This window comes from Coenobita brevimanus, chromosome 66, assembly GCF_032717465.1.
Source record: "Coenobita brevimanus isolate Jiangsu-jjx chromosome 66, ASM3271746v2, whole genome shotgun sequence".
NCBI classification, from domain to species: Eukaryota; Metazoa; Arthropoda; class Malacostraca; order Decapoda; family Coenobitidae; genus Coenobita; species Coenobita brevimanus.
In genome coordinates this window covers 29053270-29059141 of record NC_137019.1, presented here as the reverse complement: position 1 = coordinate 29059141, position 5872 = coordinate 29053270, and the positions used below count along the sequence as shown (strand labels likewise).

The 5872-nt window shown below is 44.1% G+C and overlaps 1 pseudogene; it reads right to left on the bottom strand.

Annotated features, from left to right (window-relative positions):
- Positions 1-2637: 2637 nt before the first annotated feature.
- On the bottom strand, positions 2638-2754 carry LOC145405426 (5S ribosomal RNA; annotated as a pseudogene).
- Between the last annotated feature and the right edge of the window lie 3118 nt (positions 2755-5872).

Sequence of the window (5872 nt, the reverse complement as noted above, 5' to 3'; positions counted from 1 at the left end):
TATGGCAGGGTGGATAGACAAGGATTGTGGAAAGTATCAAGAATATATGGAGTAGATGGAACGTTGTTGAATGCTGTGAAGAGTATGTATGGTGGTGCTAAGGCTGCAGTGCATGTGGATGGTGGACTGAGTGAATTTTTCTCTTTGAAGGTTGGGTTGAAACAGGGATGTGTCATGTCTCCATGGTTGTTCAGTCTGTACATGGATGGGGTAATAAAAGAGGTACAAGGTAGGGTAGTGGATGTTGGAGTGGCCCTGATGAGAGAGGGTAGTGTTTGGAAACTCCCTGTACTGTTGTTTGCAGATGATACTGTGTTGTTGAGTGAAGACGAAGAGGAGCTGCAAGGCTTGGTGGATGAGTTTGGGAGAGTATGTAAGAAATGGAATCTAAAGGTGAATGTAGGGAAGAGTAAGTGATGGTCTTTGAGAGAGGTGAAGTCAGTGTATGTACAGTGCGTTTGGATGGTGAGGAATTGGATAATGTGAGTACGTTTAAGTACTTGGGTAGTGTGATGAGTAAGGATGGAGGTTTGGAGGGTGAAGTGCTTGAAAGGGTACAGCAGGGAAGAAAGGTTGCTGGTTCCTTGAAAGCAGTGATAAGAAACAGGGTTTGAGCATAGAAGTGAAAAAGTTACTACATGACAGTATTGTGATACCAACTCTAACGTATGGAAGTGAAGCTTGGACGTTGTTGGAAGGACACAAGGCAAGAGTGAGAGCAGTGGAAATGAGTTATTTAAGAGGAGCCTGTGGAGTCACGTGGAGAGACAGGCTGACAAATGAGGATATAAAGGAGCATTGTGGTGTGGATGTGGATGTGATAGGAAGCGTTATGAGGAACACACTGAGGTGGTTTGGCCATGTGGAGAGGATGGAGGGTGAAAGACTGACGAAGAGAGTGTATGTGAGTGAGGTGGGGGGGGGAAGAGGGAGGGGGAGGCCGAGGATGAGATGGAGGGATGGGGTGGAGAGGTATATGAGAGAGGGGGGTGTGAGTTGGGAGCAGGTCAGTGAAATGGCAGGGGACAGGGCAACGTGGAGTCGATTTTTTTTTGGCCACCCCGAATGGGATTGAGGCGTCTGGCAATAGATAGATAGAAAAAAGTTTCCGAGTTGTCTCACAATTCGCGAATTCCCCTGCAATTCGATGCCCCCAGCCAGCAGCCGACGATGCGTACCGATGTTCATTTGTTGACGGTCATCTTGCGACCACCCTGTCCACCATAACCGACATGGCAACCACCTTCGATGCATACACCAGGACTACCTGAGGCTACCAATATCCTATCGACCATGAGTGATCTGCAGTCTCAAGTGATGGCCGTCTACAACAGAAACATAATGGAGCAGAGACAAGCCCAGATCACACGATATTTTCATGAGAGACAGAATGTGGCTGCTATTCTGCAAGACTTGGATGTGTCAGCAGGGGTGGATGAAGGAGGAGAAGTGGGCAGAGAGGAAGTGGAGGTGCTGGAGCCTGAGTTAAACTTTGAGGGCTTCGGCGTAGGTGATGGGGCTTCCCCAGAGAGGCCCATGTCACTTAGTAACTAGCCCATCTACCTTCAACACACCTTCACCTGCCACTCAAGCCAGTCTTCACTTTACTTCTGGTAAGGATTTTTGGTGTTGCAGCTTTTTATAACAGCTTTAATGTCATTTCAGGTACGTATTTATTGTGTTATGCTGTTTTAGCACTAGTAAACACTCTTCATTTAATTTTGGGTAGGGCCTGTTTGGTGTTATAGTACTTTCTGATAGGGTAGGTACATGTCCCACTGGAACGCTCCTCTATTTTTCTCGTTGATTTTTAACTTCGCATTTCGACGTTTCGCATTTCGTGCAGTTTTGGCGGAACATCCAATCTGCGAAAAATGAGGATTTACTGTGTACACCTCCTACCTTCACTTGCATAACAGCTGTTAACCCCCACATGCTGGGGGGTTTTCGATGTCGCCTACTCCTCCCTGCAGGGGATTTCCGTGATTTTGGAAAAAATTCCCTGACTTCAAACCCTAATATCTGCTAAATTATAATAGATAGAGAAAAATAAATAAAGAAACACAAGAATCACCAGCTCTTGCTTTTTCAAATGAAAGTATCCCCAGGTATCCAGGTTGTCCCTTCGATGAATAAGGATAAGTCGAAGATGACTAGCTTTCTGTGTTTTGGCGGGTAGTTTCCGAGCACGCTCAACTGACAGTGACCTTGGACTCGCTGGCTAGCGTTGGCAGCACTGACTGGAGCTATGATTGTAACACTGTCTGGGCATCCTTTGAAGGAAACTGGAATTTTCCACTCAATCTTCGACTTTTCTTCACTCACCGTTGTAAGGATGCGTTATCATCCTGTTCATGTGGCTCCCCATTGGGTTTTCTTCCCATTTCATATTGCCACTATGCCTCAGAGGTGTGTAGGAAAAGAATTGCTTTTTCATTTTCTGTACTCACTTCTTGCTTCAAATATAATAATTTCCTTCCACTGCGACAGTCATACTTGCACCTGACATCACATCATTCATTCATTGCCAGACGCCTTGTATCCCAAACGGGGTGGCCAAGGGCTTAGAGTTAATTGTTTTACAGGGAGGGGCACTAATTCTCCACCAACCCCACTTGACACGTAGGGAGAACGTTATGCCAACAACATCTGGTGTTCCCAGGCGGTCACCCATCCAAGTACTAACCAGACCCAGCGTTGCTTAACTTCGCTGATCGGACGGGAAGCGGTGTACTCAACGTGGTACCTGACATCACGATTACGGGTAATTGTACTTTGAGAAGTAAATGCTGTGGCTGTTCCATGCAGTATGGTTGAGTATGAGGTAATTGCTTGTACTAAACTTGACTAATTTGTACTAATCAGGGGCATCGTGAAAATATTACTAATGTTATACACAACTTACATTATTTGTACTTCACAAAAACAGTTATGCTCACATATTCAGCATTATTTTCTGAGTAAGGAGGGAAAAAATTTAGTTATAGCCAACCAGGTAATTCTCTTTCTGCCCTGCTTACTCATGGTTTTCTTTTATGTTGCAGGTAGGGTTACTCAAGGTACTGTATTTCCAATTATCGTTTCACCAGTAACCATAAACAGTAACACTTATTGCTTTGCTCTTGTAAAACTTATTATAAAACACATACAGTGGGGCACCAATTTTCGCGCCTAATTGGGTCCAAAAATAATGCGCGAAAGTAGAATTAGCGAAATTGGGGCATTGTCTTTATGGCAAAAAGGCTAATTGGTTCCCGGTTATCCTAAAGTAACATCAGATTTTCATTTTCACTTGCAATACAGTACATCAAATCACTATTGTACATTGCATTGTGAGATACAAACAATAAAAACTGTACAGTACACATTATATGAGGAGAAACATACCACAGAGACCAGGTTGAGGTGTTTAATGGATGTTGGGGGTAAGTATCCGAGGTGCGTGGCGGGCTTACTTAGCCACGCCAGACGTATTGGCGCCACCTCTTGCTGCCTCGCTAACACCATGCTGTTTCCTCATACTACGCACTGTCGATTCTGGGATGTTAAATATACGGCAGATTTCACTGTTTTTTGCGCCCTTGTCCATGTGCTCAACTATCTTCCTTTTCATTTCATTATTATACTGCCGTTTCTTCACTCCAACACGATACTCTCTTTTAGCCTTGGCCTTTCCTCCCGACTTTGAATGTCCCGGCCACTTTTTATCACCACCACTGCCTCCCGGCCCTCCCCCCACACCACCAGGCTCTCCCCCCACACCACCAGGCCCTTTCCCCACACTACCAGGTATAGTAGAGGCCACTGAACCGTGAGAATCCAACACAATGGAGCTAGCACGCTCGTACACAATGGCGGGAATGGGTGGACAGAGTGTTGACATGACGTCATTCAAGATGGTGGTGGGTTGCGGGCGGGCGGTGCAGGAAATTCAAAGTTCAAAATATTGTCCCAAACCCAAAATTTGTGCGCGAAAATCGATGTTTTTCAAGCGAAAGTGGAAGTTAGGGAATATTTGGTGCATGCCGCGAAAGTGGATTCTGCGAATCCTGCTGTAGTGAAAGTTGGTGCACTACTGTACAGTAAAACCTTGATATAACGGACTTCAGTAGACCGGAATTCGCTTTAGGCCCAATTCACACGACCCGTTTTGGTTCCAACAGGCAGTCTGGCGGCCAGATGCCGTCGAGATTTTTTACATGCATTCTGATGTAACTGTTCACATGACTCATGAAGCTGATGGCGGCAGCCATCTGTCAGTCGACTGACACGTCACAGATATCTTGTCGAGAAATCCTGGCCAGCTAGCCGGCAACTTGACGCCAGACTGACGGGTTGGTGATGGCTCATGTGAACGAGGATACGTAGCGTACCCATCCATTCCACAACTCACTGTTACCACCTTGTCCATGTAGATAACACATACAGTTCATTGTTTGGCATCATGGACGAAAGGCTGATTGAACTTGTGCATTCTTATGAAGAGTTATTTCATATGACTAACAAGAAGTGCAGTGATAATCTGCATAAAGATAAGATATTGAAAGCGATTGACGAGGAAGTAAACAAACCAGATGAGTTTCTCAGTACAGTGGAAGCTCAATTATTCAGGCTCGGATTATCCAGCTTTCGGTATATCCGGGCCGTGACCCAATGGTTCAGCGGTACAGTAATTCATAGAATTATCCGTATGATAGCTCCAGTTTAAACAGGAAGCATCCAGTTTCTAGGGAGAGAGGCATGGATAAACCAGAGAGAGTCTGCTCACCCTGCCCGCACCCACACCTCCTGCTCACAACTCGAGCACAAGGGTGGTAGGATGGAGTTTGGTGAGGCAACTGATACTCCTGACGTAGCCTAACCTTGCTTAACTACTTAATAATTTAACCTAACCTGGGCTCCAGTTGGGAAATGGGGAAACTAAATCCACTTTTGTGTACGATGAGTTTCTTCCATTATGCCCGAAGCAATCGTAGGTACGGCTTAAAGAATGTGATAAAAGAGAAAATCTTTCAGCAAGACAAGGTAATTTACTACCCTCAAAATAGAAAAACACAGAAAACAAACTGGAGGAATATGAAGTGAATTGGTGAGGTCTTTAGGCTGTATGCTTAGACGAAAAGTAATGGGTTTCCTAGTTTTAGGAAATGAAATGAAACAAGAATGTCTGCTAATCAGAAAAAAAAAAAAAATACTCATCTCATGTGTTCTCGTAAGTTAGCATTCAGTTCTGCATTCTTCGTTAGGTATCGCGCCTCCCAACACATTTCGGACCGACAGAGCATTGTTATTTCTTCCTCTTACATTTACTGTTCACTCTTTTGTTCGTTCTTAAGTGTACTGTATGTGTGAAAAAGAGTATTAATACAAACAATAATGCATTCCATTAACCCCATCATAGCTGTCAGCCTCGAACAACGCTTTACTGTACCGGTGTCAGGGATGTTGGGTTAGGGAGAGCTATTAAAAACTGCGAACAATTATGGGAAGGGAACGAAGGTCACTGGTATGTTTTCACGACCCTCCTCTACCATCCCAAACAGTCAGGCAGCCTGCCACTTCATCTCAGATGTTTTCGCCGATATGTTTAAATGCTAATGTAACATGCACCCTAATTATGAGTAAGTTTCTTCCATTATGCCGGAAAGAAATGTAGGTAAGGCTTAAGGAACGTTATGATAATAAGAAAAGAAACTAGAAAAATACAAAAACAAACTAGAGAATATGAATTGAATTGGTAAGGTTATTAGGCTGTATGCTTGGACGAAAATTTACGAGTTTCACAATTATAGGGGACGAAATGGAACAATTATGTTTACTAATAAGAAAAAATACTTTCATCTCAAGTATTCTCGTAAGGTGGCATTCAGTT